The sequence below is a fragment of the Schistocerca cancellata genome, chromosome 1 (genome assembly GCF_023864275.1).
Source record: "Schistocerca cancellata isolate TAMUIC-IGC-003103 chromosome 1, iqSchCanc2.1, whole genome shotgun sequence".
Classification (NCBI taxonomy): Eukaryota; Metazoa; Arthropoda; class Insecta; order Orthoptera; family Acrididae; genus Schistocerca; species Schistocerca cancellata.
Genome location: NC_064626.1, coordinates 469,894,726 through 469,914,395, shown reverse-complemented (window position 1 = coordinate 469,914,395; position 19,670 = coordinate 469,894,726).

Sequence of the window (19,670 nt, the reverse complement as noted above, 5' to 3'; positions counted from 1 at the left end):
CATAATGAGATGATTGTATTAACAGTTATGACGATTCCTTTTTAGATAATAAATAGTTTACATACATTTTGTCATTTGTTTTGTTTCCATTTGTCTGCACCTTCTAAAATGGTTCAAATGGCTCTGAGCACTATGGGACTCAACATCTTAGGTCATAAGTCCCCTAGAACTTAGAACTACTTAAACCTAACTAACCTAAGGACATCACACACACCCATGCCCGAGGCAGGATTCGAACCTGCGACCGTAGCAGTCCCGCGGTTCCGGACTGCAGCGCCAGAACCGCTAGACCACCGCGGCCGGCTGCACCTTCTACAACAGATGGATATAAAAGGCATTGAACGGTAGTTTTGTGGATAATTTTTGTTGTATTTACTGTAGACGTGCATGCCTTGTGGTTTGTTCCAACCGCTTGGCAGATTTTGTTCCGCCAAATCTACGATAATTATGATTAAAGTGGGATGTACCAAAGCTGCAAAGTCCGTGTATAATCTGACAGGGATTCCACCGAGCCATGAAGTCTTTTTAAAATTTAGCGATTTCATTCATTGACACTCATCCTCGTAGTGGTGTGAAAATTAAACTGGAGAGCACTACTTTTTGTATTTTTCATTCTAAAGTAACACATCACATTGGCAATCAGCATTTCTGCTTTTGGTTTACTATCCTCAATATTGGTTCCTCTGTCATCAATGAGTGTTTGTACACTAATTTTGATGCCACTGACAGCCTTGACAAGAATGCTATGGGTTTTCTAATCGCTCTGTTCATGAGATTCTGATACGATGGTCATTGAAGACTTCACCGGCTGACCTTTACAAAGCCAAAGAAGTTTCATAAATAATCTGTGAATAGATTATGATGTGATTTACACCTACGTTGCTGTAGTTGTTGTTTCATTAGTAACTTCTTCGTGGGGGGTACCTGTGGCTATTTGATACGTAAATATGCAATTGGAATTACCTGTGAAGTCTGAACAGGTGCATGTGCTTGCCGTTCGTGAATCCAGTTCGAGATATAATGAAATTTTAGCTTCAACGACGCATATTATTATCACAGTGATTTGCGTGCATCAGAATAAATCTTAATCATTGCTTTATAAGAGAAGCTGCAGAAAACGAGGTAGTATCCTTGTTAAATGCATTTTGAAAAACTTGTTTCAAAACGATAATGTATTTCTATATGATACAAAAATTTCTAACACTTTTTCTCTGCAAAACAAATACAATTTCTTCTAAGTCCTGCCCATTTACCTGATATATCATACGCTTTTTCGATCTACTCACCCAGTGATTTACGTAGATCTGTTTTGGAATGCAGCTTCTCAGGGGCGGATTTTATTCCGTCTTCTTTAAGTTAGATGTCCATATTCCACTATCGCATGGTTTCCTCAGGGGATAATAATTTTGGCTATCCAACAGTTCTTTCTTACTTGGAATATTTAATCATCACTTTGTTTTATAACACGTCATTTGTGCTAATCATTTATTTCCTACGATACAACGGAATTCTCACGAACACAATCCAAACACTACCAAATTTATCCCCATACTTGATGGTAAGTCATGTTTCAAGCCGGTCATTAGAGTGAAAGTAAATGTGAGGATGGCTTGTTGGCTGTCGAAGCTCATCTTAAAAAGAATAACAGTGAATAAGTTTGGTATTTAATCTTCAGAACGTCATCGCTATAAAGATTCACTGGAAATTATACATAATATCAAATTTTATGATAGCGTGGGGGTTTATGATGGCTGTGAATATGGTTACGAGCTCCACCAACGTACCTGTTGCTTAAAATTAAAATTCAAAACAGTATTGATCGCAATCTTGTTAAAACATTTATTTTTTGGAGTGGAGTGACCGGTTTCGACTCTATGAAAGAGTCATGTTCAGACTCTGTAACGATATACTGTCCAAATAATATAGACGTTATAATAACCTTATGAAAAAATAAATAAAAATAAGATAAATAGTAATAAATTATACCCGGAGCGGTGGATGGACACTGCTAGATGAGTTCCGTCAACCGTCGACGCACGGGTAACTGCTGACTGTGCATGGAGGGAACGGGTATTAATAGGGCTGTCACACCTACCGTTCAAAGTATGACATCATAAGTAGCCAATCAGAAAAAAACTTCCATGATTAGATAACTTAATGTATAGCTACGAAGGAACAGTTACAGTTGCAATACATCGTAATGCCAATTATTGATCATTATTCGTCAATGAATATAAAAAATGGTTCGTTGGTATGAACTAAGGCTTAGCGTACGCTGCCCTCTAAAGACAGAACTACAAAATCTGCACCAAAGATTGTCGTTGCCACAGCGTTTACATGGATAATCAAAGGTTACCATGAAAATGGCGTCCTGTTCCGCTGTGGACGTTAGTGGTGCTCTCAAAGATCAATCTCGTATAGTGCGCGGAAAGAACGAAAACCTGTATCTTTCCGTACGAGCTCTGATTTCCCTTATTTTATTATGAAGATAGTTTCTCCCTATGTAGGTCGATGTCAACAAAATATTTTCGCAGTCGGAGGAGAAAGTTGGTGATTGAAATTGCGTGAGAAGATTCCGCCGCAACCAAAAACGTCTATGCTTTAACGATATCACCCCAAATCCTGTATCACGTCAATGACACCCTCTCCCCTATTTCGCCATAATGCAAAATATGCTGCCCTTCTTTGCACTTTAACGATGTACTCAGTCAAATTTCTTTCCTAAGGATCCCAAACCGCGCAGCAGTATTCTAAAAGAGGAGAAACAAGCGTAGTGTAGGCAGACTCCTTAGTAGATCTGATACATTTTGTAAGTGTCCTGCCAATAAAACGCAGTCTTTGGTTCGCCTTCCCCACAACATTTTATGTGTGTTCCTTCCCATTTATTGTATTGTATTGTATGTTAACCGGGGGCCTAGAAACGACGGAAAGCCTCCGTCCCCACCGCAACCGCAGTGGCCCACAACCCCACGACAACTACCGCAGTCCACTTCACCCTTCCACCGTCCCACACCTAACCACTTTTTCAGGGTTATCCTATCAACTTAAGTTGTTCGTAATTGTAATTCATAGTTATTTAGTTGAATTTACGGTCTTTACATGTGACTGATTTATCATGTAACCAAAATTGAAAGGACTCCTTTTAGCGCTCACGTGGATGACATGACACTTCTCGTTATTTAGGGTCAATTGCCAATTTTCGCACCATACAGATATCTTTCCTCAATAGTTTTTCAATTTATTTTGGTCTTCTGATGACTTTATTAGTCGATAAACGACAGCGTCATCTGCAAACAACCAAAGACGGCTGATCAGATTTTCTCCCAAATCGTTTATATAGATAACGAACAGCAAAGCGCCAATAAAACTGCCTTGGGGAACGCCAGAAATCACTTCTGTTTTACTCGATGACTTTCCGTCAGTTACTACGAACTGTGACCTCTCTGACAGGAAATCACAAATCGAGTCACATAACTGAGACGATATTCCATAAGCACGCAATTTCAGTTCAAATGTTCCAATGTGTGTGAAATCTTATGGGACTTAACTGCTAAGGTCATCAGTCCCTAAATTATCCTAAGGACAAACACACACACCCATGCCCGAGGGAGGACTCGAACCTCCGCCGGGACCAGCCGCACTGTCCATGACGGCAGCTTTAGACCGCTCGACTAATCCCGGGCATTTCAGTACAAGCCGCTTGTGTGGTACAGTGTCCAAAGCCTTCCGGAAATCCAGAAATACGGAATCATTCTGAAATCCCTTGTCAATAGCACTCAACACTTTATGCGACAAAGATATAGTTGTGTTTCACAAAAACGATGTATTCTAAACCCATGTTGACTGTGTGTCAATAGACCGCTTTGTTCGAGGTAATTCATAATGTTCGAACACAATTTATGTTGCAAAATCCTGCTGCATATCGAGGTTAACGATATGGGCCTGTAATTTATTGGATTACTCCTACTGCCTTTCTTGAATGTTGGTGTGACCTGTGCAACTTTCCAGTCTTTGGGTACGGGTCTTTCGTCGAGCGAACGGTTGAATATGATAGTTAAGTATGGAACTAATGCGCCAGAATACTCTGAAAGGAACCTAATTGGTATACATTCTGGACCAGAAGACTTGCTTTTATTAAGTCATTTACGCTGCTTCACTTCTCCGAGGATACCTACTTCTAAATTACTCATGCTGGCAGCTGTTCTCGATTAGAATTCTGGAATATTTACTTCTTCTTTCGTAAAGGCATTTCGGAAGGCTGTGTGTAGTAACTCTGCTTTGGTAGCACTGCCTGCGATAGTATCTCAATTGCTATCGCGCAGAGAAGGCATTCATTGCTTCTTGCCGCTAACATACTTCACATACGACCAGAATCTCTTTGGATTTTCTGCCAGGTTTAGAGACAAAGTTTCGTTGTGGAAACTATTATAAGCACCTCGCATTCAATTTCGCGCTAAATTTCGAACTTCTGTAAATGATCGCCAATCTTCGGGATTTTGCATCTGTTTAAATTTGTCATGTTTGTTTCGTTGTTTCTGCAACAGTGTTCTGACCTGTTTTATGTACCAAGGAGGATCAGCTCCGTGGTTTGTCAATTTATTTGGTATAAATTTCTCAACTGCTTCTGATACTATTTCTTTGAATTCAAGCCTCATTTGGTTTACACTTATTTTGTTAATTTGGAGGGGGTGGAGATTCTCTCAAGAAGGCGTCAAGTGAATTTTTATCTGCTTTTATGGATAGGTATATTTTTCGTTTATTTTTTGAAGATTTTGGGGTTGCAATATTCAATCTCGCTACGACAATCCTGTTGTCACTAATCCCTGTATCCGTGTTCATGCTCGTTATTGACTCAGGATTATTTGTTGGTAAGAGGTCAAGTGCGTTTTCACAACCGTTTACTATTCGCGTGGGCTCATGAACAAACTGCTCGAAATAATTTTCAGAGAATGCATGTACCTCTGGAATTAAACATGTATTTTCGCCAACGTATCGAGGGTGAATTAACGTCCATATGAGTCGGGTACGCGTTTAGAATCAAACTCAAGTTTTCTTTGAACTTTTCAGCAATTGTATCATCTGAATTTGGAGATCAGTAAAAGGGTTCAAGTATTATTTTATTCCGGTTGCCAACAATGACCTTTGCCCATACTAAATCACAGGAACTATCTACTACAATTTCGTGACAAGATAAACTACTTCTAATAGCAAAAAACACGCCACCGCCAACCGTGTTTAGCCTATCCTTTGGGAACACCGTTAAATTCTCCGCAAAAATTTCAGTTGAGCATATATCCGGATTTAGCCAGCTTTCAGTGCCTATAGAGATTTGAGCATCAGCGCTTTCTATAAGCGCTTGGAGCTCTGGCGCTTTCGCAGTACAGCTACGACAATTAAAACTGTTATACCGATTGTTCCTGTGAGTGCCTGTGACTGAAGCCCTTTTTGTGTTTTCCCGAGACTCTCTAACCTCAAAATCCGCGCTGTCCTAGCCACCCGTGTAGCTGCCTCCTGCATGCAGTGGACTCCTGACTATTCAGCGGGAGACAAAACCCAACCAGTTTTTGGCATAAGTCTAGGAATCTGCAGCCTACATTGTCGCAGAACTTCTGAGCTTCTGATTCAGACCCTCCTCCACTCGACTCTGTACCAGAAGTCCGCAATAGGCCCCGTCGACTATGTTGCAAATGGTGACCTCTGTTGTCATCTCGCAAGGAAGACTGGCAGCCTTTATCACTTTTGTTAGCCACTCGAAACCAGGGATAATGTCTTTTGATGCAAGGTGACATACATCATTGGTACCGACGTGAGCCGAAACCTGCATTTGGCTGCACCCTGTGCTCTTCATGGCATCTAGGGGACCCGTTCCAAGTCTGTAATGACTCCACCGGGTATGCACATGGAGTGCAAATTGGCTTTCTCCGTCTTCTTGGTAGCCATGTCCCTAAGGCGCCCCATAACGCGTCTAACAATGGAGCTCCCAGCGTCTACCAACCACACCCCCCTCCCCCAAGACTTGCGAGCAGCTCTGCAGGAATAATGGGCGTTATTACCTCAACATCAGACTGATCACGTTATTCACAAACGCCCGTCGTTGTCAGCCCTGTACTGGCGCCAGAGGTGGTCACACCCCATATTGAGATCAATAACTGGTTGTCAGAATATGTGTACAAATCCTTTAAGTTGGAAAAAAAACGAATAACATTTATGTCTACCGCATCCATGTTGCATTTGATTACGTTGTGTACTTTTTACATTGTTTCTACTTTACTATCACCTGTTTATACTGTTTTGTGGCAAAATAAACGTTACCATGCAAAATTTACATTTGTCGCTCTAATTTTGGACACAAGTGTACATGTGCGATAACGACACCTGGAGAGTTCATGTCGGAAAAATGTTTTCCGTTTCGCAGCTACATCCTAGGTTGCTGTTAACAATGCCCTTAACCTTGAGTCTCTCAGTACAGTGGTTTGGCCTGTATTGCATTATTATACATTCTCGACAATACAAGCTAGCTTTGCTTAAAAAATGGGTTAAATGGCTCTGAGCACTATGGGACTTAAAACTGCTGAGGTCATCAGTCCCCTAGAACTTAGAACTACTTAAACCTAACTAACGTAAGGACATCACACACATCCATGCCCGAGGCAGGATTCGAACCTGCGGCCGTAGCGGTCGCGCAGTTCCAGACTGTAGCGCCTAGAACCGCTCGGCCACTCCGGCAGGCAACTTTTCTTACATCTTATGACGATGCCACTTTAGTTTAATCGTATTAGAACTGTATAAGGATTTTTCTGTTTTCTTCAGGTATGTTTCATCACAACATTTAAGCTCGATTTTAAAATGTGAATGAAATTAGCATATTTTTTTGGTTTTCTTTTTTTCTTTTTACGTGATGTATATTGTCCAGCAGTTGTATTTAGTTTCCTTTCCTTGAGAGATCTGGAGATGGTCGTTATGGATCGAAATCCATAGTCTGACGACAATTTTTTTTTTTTTTGTTATCATTGATTAAAATTAGTGAAAGGACTTTAGGCCGACGTCTTGACGCTACAGACTCTTTGCCCAGTTTTTATGATGGAATCTTCTTCACTCTTCGTAGCTTACGTGACACTGAATATTATCAATAAACTTCATTCTGATAATTTTCTGAAACACACGAAATATCCAGTGTGACAGTATAGGAAACTTCAATAATTATTCCCATTCACATCGTCTCTTAGATACAGCATAAGAATCAAAAGCATTTTATTCTCACCATAAAATTCTCATTAAAATACAACATAAATTAAATCTCTTCTCCTCTGTGCGGAACACAACGATTTCAAAATCTATTTTTGTAGGGAAGGAAGATCAGCTGAGTAAAAGAGAACACCAAGAAGATGATGGAAAGCTACTTAACTCCGCTGTGCAAAGCAGGGATCTGAATAAATATGGGATAGAATCTAAAAGGAATTTGAAGCCCAGTCGCCGACAGGATGTTTTCATTTTATTCCAAGTTGCTCGGACTGACGTAAAACACACAGGACTTTTTTTTTTTTTTTTTGTCCGAGCGGAAGAAATAAACAGGAAAAGGCAGCAACAAGGCGTAAGCCGTTTGAGTGGAATATTAAAATAAAGAACGTTGGCCAGTGATTTTCGGCCTTTCCCGGAGTCGCTGGAATGGCTGCCAAAACGCTAAAGGAAACATAAATAATCATTAGCAAAAGAAAGGGCTGCTAACATTTGACTTACAGACGGAATGTTTCCTGGAGGTTTGAGACACTTTTGTGGTACACAATATTAATAACTATTTGTCCCGCTCCCCAAGAGCTCAGCAAACGACAGAGATCATTACGAAAAAATTAACACACACAGAAAATGTGTGTGTCAGAACACATGAAGGACAGAGAAACACTGTGAAATTTGGTGGCAGTGATAGCGAACCAAGCCCCGCGCCTAGCAGCGAATCCTCCGACGGATTACATAAATTCTGTTGCAGTGTGTATTACTACTGTGCACCTATTGGCTCAAGAACTCTACCAATGTTCACTTTCTAAAAGTAATTACGTTTCTTTAAATATATGGCAAGTAAGAAAATTTAATTTATTTGCTCCGTGAGTACATTTTGTTTTCTTCGTTCGCGAGATAATCCTCCAGTGCATTCGTATCTCGTGTTAAGCCGGCCGAAGCGGCCGTGCGGTTCTAGGCGCTGCAGTTTGGAACCGCGAGACCGCTACGGTCGCAGGTTCGAATCCTGCCACGGGCATGGGTGTGTGTGATGTCCTTTGGTTGGTTAGGTTTAACTAGTTCTAAATTCTAGGGGACTAATGACCTCAGAAGTTGAGTCCCATAGTGCTCAGAGCCATTTGAACCATTTATCTCGTGTTAATAGTTTAACCACTATACACACTGAACGCCTCACACCTCATCAATCTGTATCATTCATTCTAATCACTGACTGTCCCTGCTGTCTAGTCATACACAGCATTCTCCACTGCCAATATAGCTATTTCGAGAAGACACAAGAGATGTAGCACTTACCCGTACCTTGCTCCTGTAGGAGTAGTTCCTTTGTTTGTACATAATGAAACGTGTTTGGCTGCAGCCGGTCCATCAGTTACATTTTTATTAAGTCTACTGGACACTCAATCAATAGAGAGATTTTCGTTTTTGTTTAACCACAATGTGGGTTTTGACATAACCAAATAATGTACGTTAATGCAGCCGGGTTAACGTCGACAGCCGCTGATACTTCGACAAGAGCATACCCGGTCATTTTCAACGCTTAAGGGGAGTTATAACGGAAAAAATTTCACTTTTCAGATCTTTATCTCATTATACAATTGGCAATTTTCCGAATGAAATGGTATATATATATATATATATCACTTATAAACTCACATGGGAAGTATTTTATTTTATTTTTTAAAATATAATCTACACTGGTTGAAAATGTTAAGATTTTTACGTGCATTACTTCAAGGTCTAATAAAATCGGTAAGTTTTTATACAGAAGCCTGTGGATTGCTGTGTTGTAAAGGTTAAATTACTTGTTTGTATTGGTATCACTGTCAAAAACAGTATTTTATCATTTCATAGAATAAACACGCGTAGTATAAAGAAGTGCTAACGTTTCTCTGAGGAAAAGTGACGAATAGATTGGTGAATCTCTCAAAAAGTAAAGTATGACACCAAAACGAAGTGTTTTTAAGAAACGTGGGTTTCATGCTAATAGATTTTCGAATAAAGGGGGACGTACAACCTGTGTCATGTAGAGTTCCTGACAATGAAATACAGGCAAACTCGTCAGTATCTAGAGAAACCCCCATTAGTGCTTCGAAAATTAAAATAAAACGTTTCAAAACGGAAGTGACGAAAGTGACGTAAATGGTCGGTTAGGTTACATTCTGACAGATTTACACATCCTAACAATGGTATTAGGTGAATGTGTGTGTTGTAAAACATGTGGAGGGCCAGTTAGTTTACAAGAAGGCAGCGAGGTATCAAATGGACTAGCCAGGAAACATATCATTAATTGTGCCAGTTGTATTCATTATGGAATCTGATAAGTGTAAAGATAATTATTTTGCAGCAAATGTTAGATGGTTTTATGGATTGAGATCTATTGGCAAAGGATACACTGCAGCAGAAACAATGTGCGCCGTGATGAATATACCACGTCCACCTTGTAAAATCGACAAGTATGCAAGATTTATTGGAGCTGCTGTGGAATCTGTTGCATATGAGTCAATGAAGGGTTCTGCAAATGAAGCTGTTGAAATAAATGATGGTATGACTGAAATATCAGTAGCTTTTGATGGCACTTGGCAGAAGTCGGCCGCTGTGACCAAGCGGTTCTAGGCGCTTCAGTCCGGAACCACGCTGCTGCTGCGATCGCAGGTTGGAATCCTGCCTCGGGCATGGATGTGTGTGATGTCCTTAAGTTAGTTAGGTTAAAGTAGTTCTTAGTCTAGGGGACTGATGACCTCAGATGTTAAGTCCCAGATTTTAGCCAAACATTGTTATAAGTGTAAATCAGGGAATGAAGAAGGGCATATCTTTGACAGAAATCGTGAAGGAACAAGTGGTGGTATGGAGGCCTCTGCAACTACTGAAATTTTTAGTCGATCTGAGAACGAAAGGGGAGTGTGTTACACTAAGTTCTTAGGTGATGGAGACTCAAAAGCATATAACAGTGTAGTAGCCTCTCAGCCTTATGGTGAGAAGACTATCACAAAACAGGAATGTGTTATGTCCAGAAGAGAATGGGCACCAAGTTGAGGAAGTTGAAACAAAGTTTGAGAGACAAGAAACTTTTTGATGGTAAAACCATAAGATGTACGCTGACCGACAAAATGATTGATGAACTAGGCAGTATTATCGGATGGCCATTAGAAATAATACTGAGGATTTGCTGAAAACGAAGCAGGCAGTATGGCCTAGCTTCTTCCAGAGACTGTCAACTGATAAAAAACCAGTACACCACCTTTGCCCTCCTGGACCTGATTCATGGTGCAATTACTACAATGCCCAGTACTCAAATAGCTCATACACCCATAAACATTTCATCCCAGCAGCAGTCATGGGTATCATAAAACCTATTTACAAAGAGCTGGCAAATCCTGAATTACTGAACAAGTGTCTGCATGGTCAAACTCAAAATCCCAATGAGTCATTCAATAATCTCATATGAACTGGCTTACGAAAAAATGTTCTTGTTGGAATGAAGACACTAAATTGGGGGTCAGATGCCGTTATTGCTTCTGATGATAGCAACATTGGTAGGGTGAAAGTGCTAAAGCATATGGGAATTAATCCTGGAGCAATCTGGATCAGTGAACTTGAACTGATGGACAAGGTTCGCATTGATGAAGCACAGTATGCACCACAGTTGGCCAGTAAGGCGTCCAGAAAGAAGAAAAGAAGAACAAACTTCGAAAAAGATCAAGAGGATGATATACACTATGGTGCAGGGTGCTTCTGAGTGACTAAACATACAAAATTAAGCATATGTTGAGTTACAGTCTTTTGAAAATTTAGAAGCCGTTCCTGAAAATTTACATTTTCTGTAGCATTTTCCCTAAATCTCAGAAACCACTTCGAGTAGAGTATTCACGTTTTCAGGGAGTAGTAACATACATATCCCGAGTCTACTGAACTCAAAGAAGAACATAATGTTATGTATAATTAAAATTATTTAGGATAACGTACATAAAAAGTACACAAAATTTTAACCATGTAAATTACAAAATTGTATTTCCAAAATCGGAGGCTGAAATGCAATTATTGTAGTTCAGCAGACTCAAAATATACAGTTTAATGTTTTGCAAAAGTTTCATGTCAATGGCTACAGTGATTCCTGAAATACAGGGAAGCCAAGTCACTAAATTTAACATTGTCGGGATAGGACGTTCCAACTCCCCGTAACGCCAGCAAATGAGCGCAGTGTAAGGGAGTTTTCAGAGAAACTCCGGAAAGAACACACACACACACACACACACACACACACACATACACACGCACACTACCTGTAAACACTGGCACCATGGCAAACCAACGTTAGAAGTTATCGATAGTGAAATGGGCGAGGTAGCGTTAACCCTGTCCTCTGTCTTTTTCAAGGTAGAGAGCAGGATTCCATACAGAATTTAAACGAAAGCTATTATCTCTATTGATGACGTTACTTGCTAATTTAATTTCAATAGCTTCCTTAATAGCACCGTCCCAATATTTGGAAGCGCATACCAGTACCTCCGTGTTATTGTATTCCAGAGGATGACCTGTACCAAGACTATTTACTGTAGTGGCGGATTTGCTCGGCTGTTCTAAGCGTGTGTGCCACTTATGCTCAGTACAAAGGTCCTCTACAGACCTTATAGTCTGCCCAATATATGACAAGCCACAAGTGGAAGCAATATGGTAGACACCCGGTTTACGCAAACCAGGATCATCATTTACGAAACCTTAAAGGACCCTGATCTTAGATGGTAGTCGAAAAATACACTTCACGTCATATTTTCCACAAAATACGACTCATCCTGTTCGATCTGCTCCCAGCGTAAGGCAAGACGACCGTAGAATTTCGTGCCTCCTCGGTATTATCGTCACTAGCCTAGTGCACAGTTGGTCGACAGCGAACTGCAAGTTTGATCTCTTTCACTGTAACCATTCTGACGAAAGGTGACTTCGAGATGGCTAATGCAGCTGTCAAACTCCAAAATGGCATGGGCCCTGTGAACCAAGGAACAAAGTACCCGTTCATGTTGATCGGATTGTGACAACTATCAGGCTGCAGATAGAAGTCAGTGTCAGTTGGATTCCTATAAACGTCAAGTCCGAACGTAGCATCAGCCTTCATCGTGACCAATACATCAAGGAAGGGAAGACAGCCATCCTTCGCCTCCTCCATCCTGAAATGAATATTCGGGTGGACTGAATTCAGGTGTTCTAAAAGATCGTTCAAATTTTCACTGCTAGGAGGCCAGACAGAAAACGTGTCGCCTACATATCTGAAAAACACGCAGGTTTGAAAGTCGCTGATTCCAGGGTACGTTCTTTGAAGTCCTCCTTAAAAAAATTGGCAATAACAGGTGATAACGGGATTCCCATCGCAACTCCATCTGCCTGCCTGTAGTACTAGTCGTTGAATAAAAATATAGTGGAAGTCAATACATGTCAAAATAAGTCCGTTAATTCAGCACTAAATCTAAACTCGATCACCTTTAACGAATCAGACAGAGGAATATGAGTGAAGAGATAGACATCGAAGTTTACTAGGATATCAGAACCATTCAAACGCATTCCCTCTAACGAACGTAAGAAATCCACTGAGTTCGTAATGTGGGATCAACAGAAGAGCAAGCTATTTTGCTACACGATATGTCAGAGCACCAATGTTACGCACAGTCGGATGAAGAGGAACCCCTTCCTTGTGGATCGTACGAAGGCCATATAACATAACGGGAACAGCACAGTAAGAATTAAGACTCATGATATTCTCGTACGGCAAGGAACTTTTGTTCAGGAGGCTGTTAATTGTTCTCTCGACATTTTTTGTGGGGTAAACACCGATCCTGCGATACGCTGCTGCTTTAGAACGTGATCCTGCTTGTCCAAAACAACAAATGGTTCAAATGGCTCTGAGCACTATGGGACATAAGTTCTGAGGTCATCAGTCCCCAAGAACTTAGAACTACTTAAACCTAACTAAACTAAGGACATCACACACATCAATGCCCGAGGCAGGATTCGAACCTGCGACCGTAACGGTCGCGCGGTTCCAGACTGTAGCGCCTAGAACCGCTCGGCCACTCCGGCCGGCCCAAAACAACAGTAGCGCTGCCTTTGTCCGCAGCGAAAATAACTATATCCGAATCGTCTCTAAGCTCTCGCAGCTGCTGCGATACTACTCTTGGGAGGATGTGCCCAGTCAACACACGATATACTTTTCTCCTAAACCTTCTGTGCAACATCAGGAAGTAGTTTAGACACGGCCTGTTCAATAGAAATAATAAAATAAACCGCCGGGATAAGCTTGGGAGTTGGCGCAAGATTCTAACCCTTTACTAACACGGATATAGCTGAGTCCTTAAAAGCTTTCTACCTGAGATTTATCACAGAACGTGAAGATACAGTGTTACACTCCGAGCCACGGAAACGTTCAAACTTTGCCAGATGCCAGGCAGCTACAGAAGGAAATTTCCAGTCGGGCTGTAACCAAGAAGCACTGTCTTCCCAACCCCAAGAAAATTCAGAAATTTTTAAAGCAATCATCAAATAAAGCCGAAACAATTCCTTGCAAATAAAATCCAGCTGTCAATGTGCGTACTGGACCTTTCCACTAACAAGAGCTAGGACAGCGCGTTGGTTTACGCGACTGGCGATAGGAGAATTAATATGACACACAACTTTAACAAACGCTGGAACAATATTTTGATCACGACACATCAGAAAAACAACAACGCACATTGCAGTCTTACTATACCGCAGTGAAGTTAAATAAATAACTTACGGGAATGTAGCCGGGTGACGTCGTCAACAGCAGCCGAAGTTTCGACAGGAGCACTCCCTGGCATTTTCAAGCCATAACTGCAGCAAGTAGGAACTGTGCAAGAAGATTCAAAACTTCGGTTTTCAGAGAAACTCCGGAAGGATGACACTCGCACTCACTGCAAACTTTAGCACCACCATAAACTAAAGATGAGACTCACAAGCCGGCCGGAGTGGCCGTGCGTTTCTAGGCGCTACAGTCTGGAACCGAGCGACCGCTCCTGTCGCAGGTTCGAATCCTGCCTCGGGCATGGATGTGAGTGATGTCCGTACGTTAGTTAGGTTCAATTAATTCTAAGTTCTAGGCGATTGATGACCTCAGAAGTTAAGTCGCATAGTGCTCAGAGCCACCTGAGCCGTTTTTTAGACTCACAAGTTATCTATAGTGAAATTAATAATCAACGTGTGAGGCCGCAATAGCTCTTTTTTTGACAAGGGAGAAAGCAGGATTCCATTTAGAATTTAAATATAAACCACTATCTCTATTTAAAGGGTGACTTGCTAATTAAATTTCACTAGCTTTCTTCATAAAACTATCCCAATTGCTACTGTTTACAGTGTGTGTGAGTGTTATCGTTCCGACGTTTTTCTGGGAACTTGATGCAGTTATGCCTTGAAAATGGCAGGGAGTGCTCCTATCGAAATATCGGCGGTTCTCGGCGAGATCACACGCACCTGTATTCCCGTAAGTGGTTTGAATATTGCACACGCCGGAGAATCTCGGTTCTCACAATCTTACATGATGATTGTAGAGGTTACAAGTTCCCTCCGACAAAATATCTTTCCATTAATTGTTCATTGCTTTGGATGTGGTTAGTTTTGCCTGCGTCGAGCAGTAGCCATCGGCAGCAAGTTTTTCTTGTATTTGAAAGGGCAGAGGGAATAGCGTTTAGCTGAAGGCTTCTGCCAGGTGGACTGCGAAAGTGAATGGTTTCGTATCTCTAATGACACCGCCTTGTTCAGCAAATATGCCGTGTTCAGATAATATGGACTGTGGATAAAAACTTGCAGTGTCGTAGGAGAGGACTCACGCTCACATTAAGTCCATTTCAACATTTCTCCTTATGGCGCTTGGCGCTGTGGTGGCGAGAGCGCAGAATATATCGAGAGATTCTGGGCAGTTGCAGCGGGTGCAGACACTATCTCGCAGAGGCTGTAGAAGGACAATAGTGTACACGTTAGGCCGGGTTAGGAATTTCACCACATCAAGTTTGGCATCGGTCGGGTGAGCAGAAGACGCTTCTGGAAAATTTGACCAATAGTTTCGACTGCAGATGAGTATTGCGGTAGATGTTTACTGCTACCCCACATGTTAGGCCCAATACTGATTTTCACCATAGTCAGCCTGTAGCCAATATTTGGAGATTATCAATCCGAGCTTTCGACACGGGAACAGAGCTCTCGTTCACTGCACGATGTCTTAAAAATCAGCGAAAGTGGGAAAAGTGGCATCGCTTTCTTGAAGGGGTGGAAGCGCGAATTCTCTCACTTTCGTCAGGGCTTCCGCCGTTCTAATGGGTGTGAGCCTCGCACCAAGTCATGCATTTGCTTAAAATGAAAAATTAAGAGTTTGGCTCACGGAATAACAAACTTTTCGAAAGAGACAGACAGGAGCAGGCGCATTTGCAGTTAGAGCACGAGGTTATCTCGTTTTAAATCGCGCACTGGCAGTCGATGGCTTTACCATGACTCAGTTATTTGGGCTCATGGATGTATTTCCCTAGAGACAACCAAAATAACGCAATCATCATGTACCATGGAAAACCGGGTACCTACTTTGCTTGCATAACCTCATCAGTTAGTTATCAGAAATTTTTCTTCCCTTCCCAACGACTTTGCCCTCTGAATGAGAGAAACTGACCAGTTAAAACCGATCTGGTAATTCAGTTCTGAGGAACCGGTATTTTCCGGTATTTATTTGTTCTCAGTTATAGTAGGTATTTTTATTTGTTACAGATAACGGATTAAACACTGATATACCAGTTTGTGATGGCAATGGTACTTTCATTTTCTTTTAAATAAACTTTTTCCTTAAAATAAATAGAAAATGTGTTTGGTTCAAGTTCTGTGGCTTCTGAAAGATTCGTATCGTGTTTCAATAATATCGTTTCTTATTAAAAGAGACGCCTTACATATGAACAAATTACAGAACGACTATTTATTATCCAATTAAGGAATAAATATCCTACAATACATTCATTCATAATTGATATTTTAATTTTTCACTTCATTGTTCGCTGAATGTTGTATTTTGCTTACCACCTAAATTATTCACTTGAAGCTTTTGAAAGAACATTTCTTATTTTGTCTGTAAAAAATCAGTTGTATTCAATTCTCGTACAAAAGTTAAGATATATATTTCACTAAAGCACAAGATTTCCACTAGAAGTAATTAAAGAAAAAGAATTTTACAAATTTTACATAAAAGCTCATTATTTGTCTGTAATTTCTATGAAATAGTAAAAGAGAAATGAAGTTCAGGCAACAGTAATAAATAAAAATTTAACAATTAATTCAAAGTTTGTAATAAAAATAGAAGGTATATGATTGCTCCCTGCGTCTACACAATATGACTTTATCTACTTGTAGCTCTTGGAAACGTACAAGTTAACACGAAAAATAGAATTCTCTAACCTAAGTTTTCACCCATTGGTGTTGACTATTCGTATGATTTTTGAGCAGAGATTTAAAAAACTGCATTCAATAGGAGAACACTGGTGATTTTTTTGTAGTGTTCAACCGTATATTACTTTTCGATAAAAGCAGAAAACGGTGAATACAATAAATTTTCTTTTATTTACCTCTTTTATTTGGTATTTTGAGTCTGTGTATCTTGAAACGTATGGAACTAGTGTACAAGTGTGAGAAAAACTTAGAACTTTTCAATTTTTGTTCGATGTCTGCTGGTATTGCTGAAATAATAGCAACAAAAAACCGAAAATCGGTTATTTCAGTAACCGGTTATTTGAGAGGTTTTAACACTGAGGAAGAAAGGAAGATAGGAAAAAATGATTCTTTCAGTGATACCTGGCATCCCTTACTTCTGCTCATTATGTTTGTTTATCGTGTGCACTTTCTCCTGGGGAATTCTTAGAATTGAACAGTGGTCTAGTTTACCAATCTTTCAATTCGGTATTTTAATATGAAGCACTTTATCCCTGTTATCACTGCTATATTCAGCAAGAACCACACAGACAACTCACTTCTCAGGGCTACCCGCTTTTCAGTCAGTTTCCATTGTGTGCCAGCTTATTAGGCATATCTAAATCATAACTGGGAGGGAGGGGTTTGCGATCTGCATGGCAACTAAGTTCATTCTATTCAGGCACTATATACGTTTAGCCAAGGCCCAATGGCGTCTTCCAATATTAATATCTCTTTCATTCTTGCTTTGCCTGTCTGTCTCTCCTTAACGTCTTTCTGTAGAAAAATCTACCTTAGGGGGGGACGCAGAAACAGTCATCCCAGTCGCTGAAAATCTGATGAAAAAGTAGCAAACAAACAATTCATTTGGTCTATCTGGTCTATGTAGAATACCATTTAGATTGTACAAAGAGCAATACTCAGCATTGGCGCTGTACTTATCTTGAATTTATTTTAAATCTTTCACCCAGTATAATATCACAAATGACTGGAAGAAAGTCGATGTGGCTCCCGTACACACGAAGTGTAAAGGAAAGGACCAGAGAGATTATGGTCCAGTGTCCTTATCGTCAATTTACGGAAGAATTTGCTAGACTGACTTGCTTTAATAATAAATAGATCTCCGAGTGATGGTAAAAGTTACTGTCTTTACATAAAGGAAAGTATTAACTTATCAATAACCTTCAATTCATGAGCTACACTCTTAACTTTTTTACAAAATTAGTAAATTTACTTATGGCACTTGTGATGCGTACGCCTGCGGTCACTTTCAGAACTAAAATTAATAATCAGATTAACTAATTTAATGGGATTGAACGTTGAATGGCTGGTGTACACATCTATTATCAGAAAAATAAAAACGGTGAATACTTGAGGGAGTATGAATGAGAAAGGTGGCGTATTTAAGTTTACAAAGATAATGACAAGTTTTTATTCATCCTTTTATTACTAAAGCTTGCTGATCAACCTCACAAAAAAGAATGACATACACAAATCAGAAAGGGATGGTGCTTGATTGGCAAAGCATTCTTTGGGAGGAAACCATACAAATACTCCCCTGAATTAACCCCTTCTCCAACGCAATCTGACTGTTTGCATGACTCCACTTTGGGGGCCCAGTTCTCTTCAAATGGAATCAACTACTACCAAATACACCACAAACTATGGTTCACCAGAGAACAGCGATCTCTGAATATCATTTAAAAATCCCTACACTAGTGCAGCAACACTTTGCCCTTTCACCTTGATTCATGTGGCTGAAGAAACCGGTGCTCTTTGGATGAGGAGCGACGTGCTGAGGTACATGTGATGCTCTGACGTGTCGACGAAACTTTTCAATCTACGCAGACTGGCGTCCTGATTATTAGACTGTGGGAAACTTCCTTATCAGACACCTGAAATACCGAGATATTTCAGTGTTAGGCGTACCCATTCGCTCGTCTGGTCAAACCAATTTGACTCACGGGAACGATGGAGCATGCTGGAATTGTCGAATGTCAGATGGCCGACTAAGTATGAATAAGTTCATCCTCGTGACACAATATGTGTCCAAGATGATATGCAGTTCCACTGTCAGTACAGTTGGAACCTTCCACTGGCTCTTTGTCCATCACAAGCTGCAGACGATAAGTCTCACCCTTATGGAAAAGGCCTGAAGTTCTCCACCAGGGGAGGACCACAAGACGAAGAGATAAAGGATCACAAACACTTTCCACGAAGCCTCGGTACAGGAGTTAGAAAAAAAACCGCCTCCTTGTTATAGAAACCAATCATCCTCTATTCATTCAATCTGCCCTCTTGGATGTTCTGTTGGCTTGGTAGCCAATCCAGGCACAGCACCGGGATTCCCAAGCTGGGAGAGCAAGCCTCTGCTTTGCATATACTGAGAGGAGCCAATCAGTGACTCAGTATCTATCTTTCTGAAAAAAGAAAATTTTAGACTAGGAGGCGTCGTTCTCACAGTAAGCATGGCCATGTTTCGGTAAGAAACATCTAGCTAGACAGAAACACAATCCCTCATTTATGGAGAGATCTAATCTTTCCAGCCATTTTCAATTCCTCTAAGAAGGCTGTTAAGATTCCCAGACAGTCGTGCCCATGAAATATATGGTTTTTTCCGCCTGCTAAAAGAAACTGGCGTCAGGAGACCTACACTCTTGCCTCCACTAAACACGTGCACTAGCCGCTCTATCGTTATCGTCCTAGCTTCTAACATGAGAATGCTTTGAGTTTTATAACCGACGCACCATTTGCACAAAACCTCAGATTACAGCAATCTCCCTTAAATGGCTTTCTGCTAACTGGACACCTTCACGATCCTCTGTCACCTGGTCTAGGTAAAACGTTTTGGGACCTGGCGCTCTCCTGCTCCGACCCTAATTAGGAAGACAGGGAGTGCCACAGCCTGAAGTCCCTCTGCAGGTCTCACAGCCAGGTCACTGGACACAGTATTTATGGCCCACAATACATCTTCCTCCGTGTTTTCCATTGCC